This window comes from Macrobrachium nipponense, chromosome 25 (genome assembly GCF_015104395.2).
Source record: "Macrobrachium nipponense isolate FS-2020 chromosome 25, ASM1510439v2, whole genome shotgun sequence".
Lineage (NCBI taxonomy): Eukaryota > Metazoa > Arthropoda > Malacostraca > Decapoda > Palaemonidae > Macrobrachium > Macrobrachium nipponense.
The window spans coordinates 16213484-16233254 of NC_087214.1; the positions used below are offsets into that span (position 1 = coordinate 16213484).

At 37.0% G+C, this 19771-nt stretch overlaps 1 protein-coding gene and 1 long non-coding RNA gene across 2 annotated transcripts in view; both read left to right on the forward strand.

The window, feature by feature from the left end:
* LOC135199298 (uncharacterized) overlaps positions 1 to 19771 on the forward strand; it is a 367793-nt gene that overhangs the window by 41247 nt on the left and 306775 nt on the right. The gene's annotated exons all lie outside the window — the stretch shown is intronic.
* The window catches only part of LOC135199299 (uncharacterized), a 45386-nt gene continuing 35342 nt past the window's right edge, over positions 9728 to 19771 (forward strand). The window contains exon 1 of the long non-coding RNA XR_010311038.1: positions 9728 to 9844. This is a non-coding gene — a long non-coding RNA (uncharacterized LOC135199299). The remainder of the gene's footprint in view (positions 9845 to 19771) is intronic.

The window sequence follows — 19771 nt, forward strand, 5'->3', positions numbered from 1 at the left end:
TTGCGACAAGGAACAAGGATTAGATGTGTATTATATCATTACTATTATAAGTAACATTCACAAGATTAAAAAGAGTGTGAAGTCATATATATATATATATATATATATATATATATATATATATATATATATATATATATATATATATATATATATATATATATGTATATATATATATATATATATATATATATATATATATATACTATATATATATATATATATATGTGTGTGTGTGTGTGTGTGTGTGTGTGTGTGTGTCGGAATTTGAGATCATGGACATAATATTAAATTACGAATTATCGTTACGGTGATTCACATCACGAGTTTACCCAATCCATCCGAGTTCAATTAATTCCCAACATCCCACAAGAAGAGAGAGAGAGAGAGAGAGAGAGAGAGAGAGAGAGAGAGAGAGAGAGTGTGTACAGATAACACATACACATTTATACATCCATTTATGTGTACACACAGATGTCAATTGAAATACAAAATCAAGAGAATAAAATCATAAACTTGTAACTTTACCTTTTTAGCAGTTGAAAGAACCCCCAGAAGACGACGTAACCTGGAATAAATGAAAATAAATATCATGAAAAATTACATTCTATCACTTTAGCATAATATAAGAGCACGATTTATCTTTTACTACTTGTTAACTTCCTAATAAAAAAAAAATATATAAATAAATTCACTGATAATTTTAAGGTTCAGGGTGATAAAAAATTCATAAGAAACTTAATAGTATTTGAAACCTTCCAAAATAGGCCTACCTGAAACTTATATATTTAAATCTTGATATGTTCTATCAAAAGCTGTCCTGGACTATAAAAATGTATTGCCAAAAAAACAAGGAATTCAAAAAACTTTTGTAAAGTATGTAAATATTAGTCCACAGAGAATGGAAATGGAATATGTAATTAGAGCCAAAGGTATGTTTAGAAAGCAAGAGCCCGTGCAAGCACAGCACAATCTCAATCGAACATAAAAGGGTTAAAACTTCTAACTCACTCAATGTAGCACTTGTGTCCAGCAATGACACTCCTTTCAACTGAATCACAGTCCCCTCAATTACATTCATGTGCTTCTTTTGGAAGCAAGAGCCCATGCAAGCGCAAGACTCTCTCAACTCACGTCTCAGAGCAAAGATTTGATCATTCGATTTAATTGGTTTGACATCTGTGATTTCACTGACCTTGACAGACAGTGGCAGAAGAGTATCAGAATCTAATCAGAAATTGCCTCTCCGAGGTTACCCCCAGTGCTTACATGTATTCCTTACTTTTACCTCGATGAGGTACTTGCATTCCTTCCTTCATGTGGCTGCAACCCAGCACAGTCCATATAAAAAAAAGGTTTTCCAGAGAGAGAGAGAGAGAGAGAGAGAGAGAGAGAGAGAGAGAGAGAGAGAGAGAGAGAGAGAGAGAGAGAATTACACATTTAAATGCCAGTTTCCGACATTGATGCAAGACCGGAATATTATACCTCTGGGCCATATGAACGGACAGTAAACAGCCAAAATATAATAATAATAATAATAATAATAATAATAATTAAAAATTCCTCATAGTAGCACGAGTCTTCAAATGGAGAAACAAATCCACAGTTATGTAAATGTACATATATTTAAGTTTAAAACAGAAAAGATAGCTTTCGGGAATCTGTACGGTTCCCCTTATCAAGGGAACCGTACAGATTCCCGAAAGCTATCTTTTCTGTTTTAAACTTAAAATATAGTACATTTACATAACTGTGGATTTGTTTCTCCAATAATAATAATAATAATAATAATAATAATAATAATAATAATAATAATAATAATAATAATAATAATAATAATAATGAGAGACAAGCTTCCGCACCAGTATGAATTGACGACCGTAGCCGCACTGGCTGTAAACAGGGATACAAATATTAATTCCTAAAACTGACAAAATTGACCTCGGCGCATTTGTTACTGGCCTTTAACGATTTAACGTTGTTAAAATTATAACACTGAACAACTTTGAATGATGAAATATAGTTAAATTATAGTATTTTACATTAACAAAATTGTTAAGATTAACAGCCAAATAATAATAAAAGTAATACTTGGGGCAATGTAAAACCTGAGACGAAACAATACCAATTGATCAACAAACTGTTCAGATCGCAACAATTTATCATTCAAATTTCATTCCACGTACAGTTCCGTTGCATGCATATAAAAATGTACTTTATGATGATACCAAAGTTAAATCTACGTTCGTAAAATAAAAAATAACCTTGAATATTTATTCAAGCTAGAACTTGAAGCATGGACCACAGAAGCTATAGGCCTATGCTGCGGATTCTCTACTTATTTTATTGACCTTCTTTTATGCACACATTCACTGTTTGTCAAAATTATTTGGTACTATAACATTTACTTATTCATTCGTTTTTTTAATTTAACCTTTATTTATTCCAAGTATCGTTCCAATGCCCAACAACGAAAAAATATATACTTTGTCTATGTCCAGGTTAGCCTTTTATGTCGTATGTATATGTCACCAAACACACCAAGGATGACGGGAACTGAACCGGACGGCCCCAGTCACTGAGTTGTTATAATTATTTGCATGCAAAAGAATTATATATATATATATATACTATATATATATATATATATATATATATATATATATATATATATATATATATATAAGATATATATATATATAGAAATGCAGAATATTTCTTTAAAAAAAGCCAAAATCTCACTGCTATCATTCCATGCAATGAGTGAAATTCCTCCATCTTCCACTTCCGGCCAAATATAACACTGGAGCGACTGTTGCATTCACCTCCCCAGACAGTCTCACTGACAAAACATTGCATGCCATCTCGAATACTAACTTACACGTGCAATTTTCATACAAGAAATTATTGAAATATGTTTCATTCGTACTCGCATAGTCGGGTGTCTTTTAATTTATCCACATATAAAAAAAAAAATCCTTATTTGAAGCCCACCGTTCATGATGACAAGAGTTGGCTATTTGTAACAAGATCGACATTGGCGTGTTTGCCTTGATATATCATTTTGTCCCTTTCTCCCGTATTGACCCTTCTGAGTCACCCTTATTTTCCTATTTTATTTTTACTCAGCGTTGCGCGTGTATTCATTCATCTCATTCATGAATATCTTCCAATTGGAACCTTACTGTTCAATATCAAGAATTTTATAACCAGTGCTAGAAAATAAGGACCTATCAATAAAAAGAAATATCACCAGCGAAATATAAATAAAGATTTATATAAATTCAATTTCAGTGCATATAAATTTAGTTTTGTTTATACCCTTATGCTCCAAATGAGAAGAACGTTAATTTGGTGTCTGTATTGTTTGTATCGATGATTAATTTTCCAAATTATTCTCCTTTTGTGCAATTTCGTTATTGCTTGCCTCGAGTATTAATTTTAAAATGGTTTTTCTTTTGTTTGCTTTACAGAGACACCGGCTGTAGCTCCCGTTTTGTTTAAAGAAGCAGAAACACAAACAGAGGAGTTCATAGCTAAGAAAAGTAACCAAACTCAGACATACAAACCAGAACTCAGAACCGTGAACGTTGGAAGCGACTACATCCTCGTAGGACAATACCAAACCTGAAAGTTCCTGCTGACCTACGAGGAGTCTATTTCATTTTTACATAGAGCCACTACAATAATGACAACAGCAATGATCATCAACTGTTCTCTGAGCTCGTCCACGAACTGTTGGACCTAGAGATCAGTCTTCCAGATGATCTCCTCACAGAAGAACAGATTCAAAACCCAGGAATAACTGTCACCGTTTCACGAGAGTGCTGTTTGTAGCATTAACTGCTTTTTCTTTTACTAAACAATCCTCCTTTCCCCTCCGTTTTTCGGCCGCCTCACGTCTAACGACCGAATATTTCAACTGTCACTCTAACTACCGCTTAAGCTGTCGCTTACTTTTGTTATCCTGTTTCAGAAAACTGATAATATTTCGTTTTTCCTTCGTCGTTCCCTATTGCTAAACGATCGGCGCTTTTTTTCTATTATCGTAAAGTGAAATATGGTACTTGAACTCCATAGAGTTGTGCGTTTTTTCCCGTTTTTCTACGACGATAAATTTTTTTATTTCCTTACTGGCTATCTCTGACTTGCCAGGACTCGCTACTATCGATCTTTATCTTCTACTAATGGGTACCTTAGGGTTTAAAGGGGTTTGTAACCTCGCCTATTCACCCTTCCTTTCACCTTTGAATCCATACCATTCCACCTGCACATTCCATAGAAATCATAAATAAAAAGATCGCCTCATATCCTTAAATCAAAAATTCACCTAAAAATAATTCAAATGGCCTACGGGCTGCTTATTAGCTAAAGCCCGTGCTGGCATAAAGCCAGCTTAATACTCCAACAACAACAACAACAAACAGCACCAACAGTCTGCTCCGATCCACTGCCGTGATCATGCTCGGATGATACCGAGAGAAACGTTGGCCACTAGATTAACTTATATTTTGACCTATTTGTTCATTTACTTTAACAAATAAATAAATTTGTAACCATTATCCCTGAAATTGACTCCTCCTGATGAGTAATATCGGCGCAATACTCGCCAGTTGTAATAGCAGAGAGAAAGCTATTATTAGAAAAATAGAGAAGACTATTTACAAGTTGAATGTAGCTGATGCAGCAATATCTTTCAATAAGACTTGTTTGAAAGAGAGTCTCCTTCCAAAATAATAATAATAATAATAATAATAATAATAATAATAATAATAATAATAATAACAGCGGCACAAGATCAGGCCCTAAGAACAAGATATGTCCAAAGAACGATAGATGGAAATAACATCTCTCCCATATGTAGGAAGTGCAATACGAAAAATGAAACCATAAACCACATAGCAAGCGAATGCCCGGCACTTGCACAGAACCAGTACAAAAAGAGGCATGATTCAGTAGCAAAGGCCCTCCACTGCAGCTTGTGCAAGAAACACCAGCTACCTTGCGGTAATAAGTGGTACGAGCACCAACCTGAAGGAGTGATAGAAAACGATCAGGCAAAGATCCTCTGGGACTATGGTATCAGAACAGATAGGGTGATACGTGCAAATAGACCAGACGTGACGTTGATTGACAAAATCAAGAAGAAAGTATCACTCATTGATGTCGCAATACCATGGGATACCAGAGTTGAAGCGAAAGAGAGGGAAAAAATGGATAAGTATCAAGACCTGAAAATAGAAATAAGAAGTATATGGGATATGCCAGTGAAAATTGTACCCATAATCATAGGAACACTAGGCACGATCCCAAGATCCCTGAAAAGGATTCTGGAAAAACTAGAGGGTGAAGTAGCTCCAGGACTCATGCAGAAGAGTGTGATCCTAGAAACGGCACACATAGTAAGAAAAGTGATGGACTCCTAAGGAGGCAGGATGCAACCCGGAACCCAAACTATAAATACCACCCAGTCGAATTGCAGGACTATGATAGACAAAAAAAAAAAAAAAAATAATACAACTGAAACCAGACAAAAAAGGCACAGAAACAAATCGTTAGATATTAAAGGACATTTGTAGCTCGATGTATATAATAGTATATATAATATATATATATATATATATATATATATATATATATATATATATATATATATATATAAACTATACATATATATATATATATATATATATATATATATATATATATATATACATATATATATAGAAGTAAAGATAATTAGGTAGATTTTGATCAATTTTATATTCGTGAAAAGAAAAAATTTTAGAGAGTTTCAGCAAAACCTCTTCGATTTGGTTCAATGGATAGTGGGTTCTAATGAGGCCCAAAATAGGAAAGTAGAACCAAATATGCCTTCGAAAACATAGGTCATGTAAGGGTTTAGGCCCCTTCATTCTTCATGATTTTATAAAGAGGCTTTTGGTTGAATTATTCCCCCTAAAATACCCTCCTGTCTACAGTCCCTTCTCATGAGATCAGTACCTATCCACCATCACTATTAGCTATTATTATTATTATCATTAGTTAAAAAAACGTTTCCCTGGCAAAGGTGCCCTTTAGGGATAGTTACCCCAGGGCGCCTAGCTACCCCTCCCTCGCCCATGCCAACTTCCCCAGGGAAGCAGCCTCTGAGGAGGATCTTCCACAGAATAAAGTTATTTTATTGTAGTTTATTGTAATGAAACGCTTTCCTTTGGGTTTCAGAGGAAGCTTTCTTTACGGTTTACTCAGAGAAGTTTGTTGCTTTCAAACTTCTCTGAGTCATAATTCGTTTGAAAACAAAAGAAGTCGCCAACTTATTTTCAGTTACTAACATGACATAATTTTATGATTTAATTGACATATGTAATCAACTTTCTTGGACGTCCTATAGAAAAGACTCTTTGATTAGTGTCCAGGTAAAAGAAAAGGTGATTCAAAATTACTTTACCCACATCAGAATGTCTTTGAAATAACGGGAAATAAATTTGGAATGTTGCTTTCCTCCAACAGATGGCACCAGTGGCATGTATTGACAATATACCTTAGTAGTACCCTCTACAGAGCGACCTCTAGACTTAGTAGTTCTCTTCAGAAGGTGGTTGGTTTCCAAATATCAAAACGTTCATAATTGCAAGAATGCTTGACTATTTTCAGGAGACTAGAAAAGGTATTTTCCCCCGTGGATTACGTTTTTGCCCACCCATCGAATTTAGGCCGTTCTTATAGACCTAAACTATGTTGCTTATAAGTTAACAGTAAGATTCATTTCTTTTAGGTTTAGAATTATTATTGATCCCGTTTCTTTTCAGTAGACAATTGTTCATGTATCTGTAAAAGCATAATTTCACATCAGGTTTTCTCTCCCTTCATTTATTTTGTACATTATGACTCCTTCACAATTTGCAGCAAAACCATTAATTTTCAATAGTGGACTGCACAGTTACATAAGCACAGGTCTATCACCTCTGTGGATAACCCACTTAATATGGTGATTTACGTAATAAAATTATGGAAACGAAAATCACCATAACCTCTGGATTCTAAAGATTTCACAAAGATCTGATGACCTCAAAAACCACATTTCTCTCGGGGACAAACTCTCGGATTTCACACAAGTCTCCCTAATGGAAATATTTCAGTAAAGTAATGACATTCGTATCGCCCCTGAAGGTTGATGTAGACACCAATGACAGAATACAGCTTTTGTCTCCGTTATTTATTTCATTGGTATTTTTTCTGTTCAGTCATTCATTCGATGTTACCTTCTCTTTTCTCTCTCCGAGAGTTTGCTGCTCAACCATGACCTCAGTTGGGGCTTGTTGGAAACAACTGGTTTTATTGCCTGATTCAAAGGGGCGGTCAGAGTCTTTATTATGCAATGTCTGGAGATGACGCCAAGTGCGCAGAACTAGTATGGTGTTTGGTGAACAACTGGAACAGAATTGTTTAACCATTTCATTATATCTTGACCTTTGGAATTTTCCAGTATACTGTAACTCACGTGTCAGAGTTTACTTTGTATTTCGAATTTTTCTATATATTGTGTCTTAAGAGCAGAATCTTTCCATAAATATGATCTAACGTATAGAATTTTGTCCATAATATTAACTAAGCTTTGTTTTTTATTTCCTATTCCCTTCACGGGTAGAAGTAAGACTGAAATGGAAATTTACTGTTATCGTGAATATTTTATTCATTCAACAAGATTCTCTCGTAGGTTCGTGTAGAGTCAGAGACGGCAGTCTGTGTGTGTGTATATATATATATAATATATATATAATTATAATAATTATTATAATATATATATATATATATATATATTATTATATATATATATAATTAATAGTATATAGCCTTGTTCACGAGCAACTGCTTCTGTTGTAGGAGAGCCAATTCAATTAACGAAGCGGTTTTGCGAATGAATCCTTCATGGAACCTCACTTCAGAACCCATAGAACGAATCATCCATCAGAGTCGATATTTTTTGTCCACCACAGACAAACACATTCATTTCCTGGACAACACCAGAAACAAACTTACTACAGCCACTCTGGAGAGTCGATGGACATTCCACATGTGCCGTGGAACCTTTCTTCAGTAAACCAGTATAGTCCAGTCGGTACATCGCCTGTGGTAGTCACAGTATGTGTCGTCACCTCAATGGTTACTTGAAGTCACCTTTGCAGTATCATATTGCATCCTGAGGTCATCATCACAAGAGCAACAGTTGCTCCCACTCAGAGGTATAATGGAATCTGTTCTTGCTACGGAGATGATATAATATTCTTTCGGCTCGGAGAATAGATAGGTAGGTCAACGAATTAGTTTATTATTCAACTATTTAATTATTTGTTTATTCAATTATTAATTTGTGTAATTATCTCTCTATTTACATGTTTATTTATTTATTTATTTCTCGGGCTCTTGGACAGAGATAAATTTATAATTCTAGTTAGGGACCAGAAAAAAAATTCTTTTTTAATATTTACAGAGTATGTTGCTCTTCTCTCTCTCTCTCTCTCTCTCTCTCTCTCTCTCTCTCTCTCTCTCAATATCAGTGAAGTTCTTCCGATTGCTAAAGTTGATAATTTATTTAATAATAACGCTCACATATTGATGGGTTCGTATTCAAGATTTACGTAATGTACTGAATTTCTGTGGGTCGGATAATGAATATGAACTGTTGTTTTGTATCAAAATAGACTCTTGTGAAAACTGAATTGCAACATATTGATCTGGGGCAAAGCAGACTCTTCCTGATTTCGAACTGAAGTATCTAGCTGGTTACCACTTGATCAGAATAAAGCAATAGGGAATTAAAGTAAGAAATATCTATGATTTTGATCAGCAAATTATTTCAGTAGGATCTCCTGTCTTAGCTTCAGAACACGTCTCTGTTGGTAAGGCCGAGTCCAGAGGTCCTTCCTTCCTTCCATGCTTTTGTCTTTTTGTCAACAGAAAGGGTTGGGTGCACGAATATCCAAGTGTTTATTGGATATTTTGGTTTCTGTGTTTTTTTTAAATTAAGTGTCGTATCAGTAATATATGTATGATGAAATCTCTTATACTATCACCTTGGCTAATTGTTTGAGTGTATATGTATGTTTGTGTGTGTGTGTCTGTGTGTGTGTGGATGCATACTAAAAGTCCAATGAAGGTGATACCTTCAGGAATTTGAAGTCCTGTAGAATTCCTCTGCAGTTTCCAAGACCTCACTTTTCCTACAATGCATATAATATTAGATGTTTTTTAATGAATGCGGCAACAAAGTTCAAAGTAAAATTTGCCCAGACACTTAAGTCTTTCAAATGCTTCGGGTTCTGGTTATAAACTCAGGATGGCTACATACTCCGAACTGTGTATGCGTGTGGGGGGGAGGGGTCATATAAAAACATATAGAAGCAGATTTAAATTTCAATATACATTTATGTACATTTTGCATATTTGGGATATGGCTGGTTTGAGATTTCCTGATTAGATTTTTATCTCTTCTCTTGTTGGTCTATCTTCCCTTTTTACAATTATTCATTTATTAACTAGCCTTTTATTTTTCATGTATGTGCTTACACGTTCATAAAAGTACTTCTATATATGTTAGACATCAAAGGAGAACGGTCCCCATAGAAATACTTTGTGAAAATTGGGTCCCATTTCACCAGACAATGGGAGATCGTTTACAAAGACGCTTTGCCACAAACCGAAGCTTTGAGCCAATGAGAGAGAGCGACAGAAACCTTGTGTATGGTGGAGGCCTCTGATTGGCCAAAGGAATTCCTTCCCTGACAGTGTAAAGGTGACAGGTCGGAGGAAGGTTTCGTTCCTAAACAAGAGCTAAGAACTGGTAAGAATATGGAGTTTCTTGGGTCATATTCTTGATGTTGTAGATTAGAATGACCATCAGGAATCTTTATATTGTCATGGTAAGGGGTATTGTGGTCATGGTATTGAGAATTTTGGCACTTTTGCCAAGTTTTTCTGCAGGGCGTCTATGACGTCTGTAGAAGCTGAAAGGCCGTTGTAGATTACTTTTAGAGAAATTAACTTGTGGCAAATTTCTGTAGATTCCGAGGGTCGCCAATGTACTTGTGGTTCGGGGTCCATAGCAAAGCTTTCGTCTTAATTTGACTAAGGTACTGAAGGAAGAAAAAGGCTTGCTGTGTATATCTGGGCTCTTTGAACCGACACAGAAGAGGTCAAGCAGACTTTTTATAACTTACATAATGGGGAATAGAGCCAACTATTTTGATTTATTGTGCTATGAAAACCTAAACTGAGAAATATGAAGGTGCAGTTTGAAATATTTATCTAAGAATAGAAATCGAATTCAAGTGATGGAAATCGAAATAGCAAGGCTCGAGATGACACGGCCTTTAAATGTCATTATCAGCGTCTAAACATCCACGAAAATGAGGTTATTTGCAGCTGCTCAATTTGGCCAACATCGGTAATCAACGGCCAAGTGTTCACTGAACCAGTATCACCAATTCTTAGTATTATCTGTCAATCTGTAACTAAGGTGACCAGACTAACAACCTGCTGGATGATAATCACGAATTTGCAACATTCTGCTTAAATAGCTTAACAACCGTGATTACGAGTCCATCGCCTGCTTATACCAGATGGCAGACGATGAAGGCTTCCAGTGCGACCCTACTTAAAAATGTCCTGTTAGTTAGAGGCGTGGTTACGAATCCAGGCTCTGGACAGTATATTCAAAATGATCACTTTGAGGTGATTGCAGTAGTAGTATTACGCTTTCAATGATGGTCGCCCAAAGTACAAAGAGACGCTTGTGTTTAGCATAATTTTTTTTTGCTCCAGTTTCTCGGTAGGATCCATAGATGCTACGTAGTAGGTGATAGTTGTAGGAAATCTTACACATGCGCTAGCACACGTTAAGCACTAGCTTTTGAGCATTAGTTCATTTTGTATCTTTTATCTTCAGAAATGAAGAGAGAACTTTCTAATGAGTCTTTCGTCGGCCGTTTGCGAGTTTGACAGCTCGAAGCCTCTGCCGCGCCCATCTGCTGTTCCAGTAGCCCGGGATGTTGAAGAAGATAATCCCGGATTCCTTCGGTTTTATTCGAGATTAGGTTAGGATTTATTGAGTGAAGTGTCTCTCTCCCCCCCCCCCCCCTCCCCCCACAAGTTAAAACACCAGGCAAAGTTCAAAGAAAACTTTTCTGTTTGTCAAAAGCTGAATCACTGTTTTGGGAATATTAATGGCCTTGCACGTATTTCAGTCTCATTTTACTTTTCATTATATAAACGAAAATTGTATATTAATTAACATATAAAGACAAATCTGACGCTAATTAACGTAAGTCTAGTTCCGACAAAGTTCACCGCCATAGTTACGTCTAGTGATCTTTATTCTTGACAGGTTATAATTCGTCTGTCTTACTCGAGACGAGCTGGACGTCTCAGTGTTAATGGCTGCCGCCAAACCTTGAAGGTTTTAAAAAAAATTCTAATAAATTTGGTGTCGTTCACATCGTAAGTGACTTTGGGTAGCGAAGGTATTTGGTTCCTGTGCTGTGCTTAATTTCGTATTGGCAGAGTTGGTGCCAAGTGCCCAAATAGCGAGATGTAAAGTCACTTAAACAGCCACTGGATATTTACGGCATTCTGGTGTGATAGTTCAAGAGGATGAGTCCAAAGGAATGCCCTTTGTTCACATATGGAAAAATAACGTGGCTTAAGCGTCGTTACATGAACTCTCATTCGAGGGAGTCCTGCAGGGTTGGGTAGGACTGCCTTAGAACGCGCGAGAATTATACTACTTCTGTTAATGTGTGGTCAAGAGCAAGCTTGGTATTATGTGCCGAGTTAATGACTTTGCAAAGTTAATTGCAAATAAACTGCTGCCTGTTCTGTGACTTGGTACTTTTAATGTTTGGTACGAATGTTATCGTCTTATTAGCAATTCCTTACAGGGAGTATTCATTGACTTATACATAAATAAAGTTATTTTAACCCAAGGTAAAGGTGAAGCTGACCAGGTAATGAGAGGTATTTGTTGAAATCAATCGTCAAACCTTTGCATTTTTTAGGCTTTGCCAATCGGAGGTTAAGTGAATAAAGTATTCCTACCCCCTCTGGGATCTTGTCTTTGCTGTGATCTGAAGGTCCTCCTATGGCAACTGGTATTATGCATGAGCCATCGTTAAATATGAGTGTGTTTTCTTTTACTGTATCAATGAAGATTTAGTTTATCATGATGCATTACGTAACAAGAATCCAACTGGAATTTTAGTCGGCATTCAGTGGACGTTTGACCTTTGTGTCAAATCCTTGGTGTGATATTAAAGGTTTTGCAATCGTTCATGAGTAGTCAGCCAAACATTCCTGTCATGTTTCAGCTCGATTATGGAAGTTGAACCTTCAAAAACTTGAAACTTTAAAGTACAAGTTCCTAACTGTGAAAATCTTAGACCTTTGTATTCAAAAGCTCGCAGGTTAGAGGAATAATGAGGTTATCATTTACCAGATAAAACTGATTGAGTTCCAGCAAAATATAAGTTAATAAATGTGCTGTTTCGGACAATTCGTCAGTGCAGCCTAGTTCATACATTTCTATTAATAAAGTTACTTATAGAATGATGCGTAACGCCAGTTTTAGTATCATTAATCAGTCAATTTCTGCTCATCTTGGTTTCGTTGGCTGAGTAAGTCTAGTTGCTAATAAGGACATATTTACAGTGACAGTCTGGCACTGTAGGATGGTGTGTGTTGTGTGAGTTTAACCTGTGGTTACCTGTGGGCGTCCTTATTGGTCGCAATACCACCGAGGGCGGTGTGATGGCAAATAACTGGCATATTAATTTGTTCATTCGCTTCCTGCTGGAGGGAACAATACCATTTTGTATAGGGCGCGAGTGTTAACTAGACCTCAGAATATACTGAGAGCCATAAACTGGGAATTATGCAGATGTAATATTAGAGACATTCAATGCCGATATAGATTGACTCTGGCAGGTATTTCAAATTCATTTATAGATTCAATTATTATTAAAGATTGAAGGTATTACAGCGCTTTCTTGTATTACGGGAGTAAGTCTAGTTGCTAATGCGGGCATTATTTTAGTCCAAGCAAAGCAAATAGCTGTTGGAATTCACGGTTAAGGATAGTTGGAAGATACACAAATCACTTGAGTACAGGGATGTCTTCTGCTCAGTTTATATACATAAACTAAAGATGAATCAAGGTGATATATATTTTAAGGTTGTTTCTAATCAATAAAGTCATATTAATGTAAAATGAAGGTGATCATGTTCTTACGAGGGGACTCCAGTCTGGCTAAAGTCTAGAAAGTCGAAGTGTTTTCCTCTGTGTTGGTCAATGAGGAGAAATGAATTTTTGTTTCTTCAAAATGGGGGAAATGTCGATTGAGGTAGATTTGCTAATGTCCATATTGCTGATTTTGAAGTCTGACCTACGCAGTCGAAAGGGACACTTAAGGTTTGGTCAGTGGGCTGTCCATCTTCCGTTTCTCTAATAATATGTGTCTTGACTAAAACCATATACCAGATGACCATGAACTCTCCTAGTCTTTAGAGTCAGGATTCTGAACATATTAAATTTAGCTTCAAAAGAAAAAAAAAAAAAAGAAAAAAAAAAAAAAAAAATGGGGGGAGGAGGGGGGGGGGGGGGGGCGGGTGGGAACTGTCTGGCTGCCAAGCAGAGGAGAGAGACTTTAACAAAATGTTTGACTATCGAGTGTGTGATCATTGACGTAGGTTGCTATGTGAAAGTAAAATGTTGTAGAAAGTTTCATTTCATTGTATTAAACTAGTCGATATAAAGGCTATTAAATCTTGACGTACTGCATTTTAAAAATGCCTTATCAAAGCATTTTTAAAGGGAAAATGGCGCACTGTTCCCCAGTCTCATAGAATCTGTCAGCCTTGTTTAAACACCAGGATCTGGTGACAGAAAAATTGAATGGCATTTCAAAATTTCTGATGTGACGCTACACGACGCCATTCAAGTGTTTTGAAGAGAGAAATTCTGTGGCTTTCATGGCCACCAAAGCACACGTAGGGGTTGGTACCTAACTGCATCTCCTCACGGCATAACTTAAGGTTCCTAAGCTGCTTCAAACCCTTTCATTCATTTACTGTACCGCCTTCGTTCATATTCGCTTTCTTCCATCTTACTTTCCTTAACCCTATTCTAATCATTTGTTTCATATTGCAGGTGTATTTGGCTATCGGCCTAAATTGTATAGAACGGGCTATTGACTGATAAATTCCTTTGTAGTTTTAGGCCTATCCCATTCTCCCAAAGATGACGTAATTACTTGAGGAATTAACTGGTACAATTCGCTTTCAGTTTCATGCTCTTCTATAATTGTTTGCATCAAACTTTTTTTTTTCATTATGTGATTTATGTAGATTTTTAAATTTTGTTGTTTAGAGACGAAGTTTCCTTTAGGGCCATTTCGAATCAAGTATGTCGTTTCTGTACATCCGCAAAGACAGTAGATAAAACTCATTATTATTATTATTATTATTATTATTATTATTATTATTATTATTATTATTATTATTATTATTATTACATAGATATTTCTCGATTACTGAATAAGACAGAAAAAACCGTCATTGAATTGATTACTGACGCTAAATCCAAATAGAGAATTTAATAAATCGGTAAACCCAGTTCCTTAACACACACACACACACACACACACACATACGCGCGCGCGCGCACACACACACACACACACACAGAATGTCCCCTAACAAAGTGAATATAAGATACGCGCTCTATTATTGCCAATTCGTCGTTATGAAAGAATCAGCGGTCGTGAGAAATTCGTCTCCGGAAGAAGCATTGTCTTCAGTCCGCCTGTAAGAACCATTAGCAAAGCTAAAAAGAGTTGATATAGTATCTTGTTTTGTAGTCAATTAGTATCGATAATCAATGAGTAAATCGAGAAATTGATAAGTAAATCACTGACAGCCTTTTGAGATTCGTAATTGCGAAATCAACGCGGTATATCTGGGGTAGCTTTTGTTTAATAGGAATTATTATGACTAAATGTCGAGTCATTCATATCTGTGATCGACGAGTAATTAAGAGAATTTCTAAACGAACTAGAGATCTGATTGTTGTAAACATCGATTCAGCTGAAATAGATACATTTTTTATTTGCGTCGGATTAGTGCCTATCAATATGCCGCAAAGATGATGTTTCCTATTATAATGCTCGTAATTGTTTGAAGAAATCAGTTTTAGCGTTTAAATTGCTTTTATGGAGACGAACTTCTTTCATATCATGTCGGCTTTATGGATGTACTGAAACGACTTCAATTTGTACCAAAACGATTGGGGAGGAGGTGATGGAGGAGGTGATGGAGGAGGTGATGGAGGAGTAGGGGAAACCACTTGGAACCACCTGAAGCCTAAATACGTCAGCTGACGTCGAGGTTAAATGCTATCCAACATTCGTGGCAGGAGTCAACAACTGAACTCCGTAAGTTTATTTTCGCTTACTCGGGGAGTAATCCTACAGACTACGTTGTTGTTGTTGTTGTTGCTGCTGTTCTCGTGGGGTGGGGGGAGGAGGGTGTGTTGTGGTTAGGACAGCCCTATGGAGGAGCCTAAAAAAGGTGTTTCGCGTAATTAAAGATACAGGAATTTCAAGATAGGATATTTATGATTTATTCATGAGAATGAAAACGTAAAGAATAAATAATGAGCGTGTTAAACAGTGCACAAAAATAATTTCCGATAAAATATAACATAATTTTAATCTTCGTTGGTGAAACAGCACGCTATTTCGTTTAGCTAGAAGGTAATAAATATCCTGTCGGTCGCTCAAGGTTGGAGACGAGTTTGCAAAAAAATTGTGCATTCAGTCAAAAAACCGTTTCTCCAGTAAACACTACGGTTACTGTAGGCCTTATGCATGCTTAATATGTCAATGCATGAATATGTAAGAAGGAATAAACCGGCCATACACGTGCAGTTTTAACTGACAGTTATGACTGTCCAGTTATAACTGACACAGTTTAAACTGACGTCAGTTAAAAATGAAATGCACACACACACACACACACACACAGTTCAATCCCTGTTTTTACCATGGATTCCGAGAAGTACGATCTTGCCGCTCTCGGTGTATTCTTTGTAATGCTACAAACAAATAGAAAAAATAAAACTAAAAAGCGTAAAGTGGTTACTGAGGCGAAATCAATGTTCTGATATTAAATTATTAAAGGAATTAAGTGAAGAACCAATTGATTTTCTCAATTATTTGCGCATGACTGAAACAGTGTACCATGTTGTTGAAGATTAAGCTGGCCTTATGCCAGCACGGGCTTTAGCTAATGTAGCAGCCCGTAGGTCATTTGAATTTTTTCAGGTGGTTAAGGTGATTTTAAGGATATGTGGCGAATCTTTATTCATGATATCAATGGTATATGCAGATGTGATGGTATGATTTGCAATGGAAAGGAAAAGGTGAACAGGCAAGGTTACAAACCCCTTTAAACCCTAAGGTACCCATTAGTAGAAGATAAAGATCGATAGTAGCGAGTCCTAGCGAGTCAGAGATAGCCAGTAAGGAGATCGAAAAATTTAGTCTTAGAAAAACGGAAAAAAAAGCACATTAATCTATGGAGTTCAAGTACCATATTTCACTTACGTTAATGAAAAACAGATCGCCGATCGATAGTAATAGAGATTCGGCGAGAGAAAAACGAAATATTATAAGTTTTAGAGAAAGCAAAACAAAAGTAAACAAACAGCTTAAGCGGTAGTTAGAGTGACAGTTGAAATATTCGGTCGTTAGACGTGAGGCAGCCGAAAAACGGAGGGGAAAGGAGAATTATTTAGTAGTAGAAAAAGCAGTTAATGCTATAAACAGCACTTTTCGTGAAACGGCGGCATTTATTCCTGTGTCTTGAATCTATGCTCTTCCGTGATGAGATCATCTGGAAGACTGATTTCTAGGTCCAACATTTCGTGGACGAGCTCAGAGAACAGTTGATGATCATTGCTGTTGTCATTGTTGTAGATGGCTCTGTGTAAAAATTCAATAAACTCTTCGTAGGTCAGCAGGAACTTTCTCTTTTGGTATTTTCCTACGAGGATGAAGGCGTTTCCAACACAGCTGTCTCTTATCTACGATTTCTGTCTGTGTTCCTGCTTCGTTGTACACAACGGGAGCTACAGAACGGATAGGGTTTGTTGAGATAGCGCGTAAACAAAGCGAAAGCAACTTCAGTGTACCAAAAGTTGCTTTCGCTTTGTTTACGCGCTATCTCAACAAACTGCACTCACTGCTACCACCTGTAGAAATGAGAAGTTAAGAACTGTACAGTTACGAATCCCCACACAAGCTCAGTTCAGTTACTCCTTTCAGTTAAAAATATAGAACGTTGCATTTGTCTCGGTTTAACTGTACAGTTTTGTTGAACTGACAAAATGAGCAACTGAGATACCCACACACGTGCAGTTTTAACTGTCAGTTATAAATGAACAGTTATAACTGTCAGTTAAAACTGGACGTGTGTGGCCGGCCTTACACAGGACTGGTCTGAAATTTTTTTTACCAGAATCTTAAATATACAGTGACAGGGTCAGGAACCTTGTTAAGCCCAGATTTCCTTCTGAATAGTAGCTACTAGGTTTGTCGTACTGATTATGTTTTATTTAGTTATCCATCCTTCTTCTCATTTCTCCACAATACCTGTTTATGCAAAGTGAACTAGGCAGGATGTCAACTGGTTTCTGACGGTAATTATGATGTTCCTTGTTATGGCGTCCACTCTGCCACTCGTTGCTTGATAGACCAAAACTATATATAGAGGGGACCAGAGGCTCCCGGTATGTCGTTGTTATAACAGCATCTCAGTATTATTATTATTATTATTATTATTATTATTATTAGGGGGTTTTTTTTTTTTTTTTTTTTTTTGCTCTATCGCAGTCCTCCATTTCGACTGGGTGGTATTTATAGTGTGGGGTTCCGGGTTGCAATCCTGCCTCCTTAGGAAATCCGCATTCACTTTCTTACTATGGGTGTGCCGTTTCATAGGATTCACACTCTTCTGCATGGAGTGCCTGGAGCTACTTCACCCTCTAGTTTTTCTAGATTCCTTTTCAAGATCTTGGGATCGTGCCTAGAGCTCTATGATTATGGGTGACGGTGAGTTTCCAACCTGGCATATCCCATTCCTCCTTATTTCTTTTTATATTTCAGATCTTGATACTTATCCATTTTTTTCCCTCTCTTTCTCTTCAACTCTGGTGTCCCATGGTATTGCGACATCAATGAGTGATACTTTCTTCTTGACTTTGTCAATCAACGTCACGTCTGGTCTGTTTGCACGTATCACCCTATCCGTTCTGATACCATAGTCCCAGAGGATCTTTGCCTGATCGTTTTCTATCACTCCCTCAGGTTGGTGCTCGTACCACTTATTACTGCAAGGTAGCTGATGTTTCTTGCACAGGCTCCAGTGGAGGGCTTTTTGCCACTGAATCATGCCTCTTTTTGTACTGGTTCTGTGCAAGTGCCGGTCATTCACGTTGCTATGTGTTTATGGTTTCATTTTTCGTATTGCACTTCCTACATATGGGAGAGATGTTATTTCCGTCTATCGTACTTTGAACATATCTGGTTTCTTAGGGCCTGATCTTGTGCTGCTGTTATCATTCCTTCAGTTTCCTTCTTTAGCTCTCCCCTCGGTAGCCATTGCCAATTGTCATCGCTGGCTAGTTCTTTAGTCTGTCTCATGTATTGTCCGTGCATTGGTTTGTTGTGGCCAGTCCCTCTGTTCTGTCTGTCTTTCTCCTGTCTCTGTATATTTCTGGTCTTCGTCTACTTTTTATTAGTCCTACTTCCCATGCACTCTTTAGCCACTCGTCTTCACTGGTTTTCAGATATTGCCCCAGTGCTCTGTTTTCGATGTTGACGCAGTCCTCTATACTTAGTAGTCCTCTCCCTCCTTCTTTTCGTGTTATGTATATCTGTCCGTATTTGCTCTTGGGTGTAGTGCTTTGTGTATTGTCATATGTTTCCTGGTTTTACTGATCTATGCTGCGGAGTTTCTGCCTTCGTCCATTCCACTATTCCTGCGCTGTATCTGATTACTGGCACTGCCCATGTGTTTATGGCTTTTATCATATTTCCGGCGTTGAGTTTTGACTTGAGTATCGCCTTGAGTCTCTGCATATATTCTTTCCTGATCGTGTCCTTCATCTCTTGGTGTTTTATATCCCCTCCTTCCATTATTCCCAGGTATTTGTATCCTGTCTCATCTATGTGTTTGATGTTGCTCCCATCTGGTAGCTTTATTCCTTCAGTTCTCGTTACTTTGCCTTTTTGTATGTTGACTAAGGCGCATTTTTTCTATTCCAAACTCCATCCTGATGTCCCCAGATACAATCCTTACAGTCTGGATTAGGGTATCTATTTCCTTGATGCTCTTACCATACAGCTTGATATCGTCCATGAACATCGGATGGTTGATTCTGTTGCCTCTTTTCTTGAGTTGGTACCCGGCATCCATCTTCTGTAGTACTTTTGTCATGGGAATCATGGTTACTACGAAGAGTAGTGAGGACAGTGAGTCGCCCTGGAAGATCCCTCTCCTGATTATTATTATTATTATTATTTTATTATTATTATTATTATTTTTTTTTTTTTTGCTCTATCACAGTCCTCCAATTCGACTGGGTGGTATTTATAGTGTGGGGTTCCGGGTTGCATCCTGCCTCCTTAGGAGTCCGTCACTTTTCTTACTATGTGTG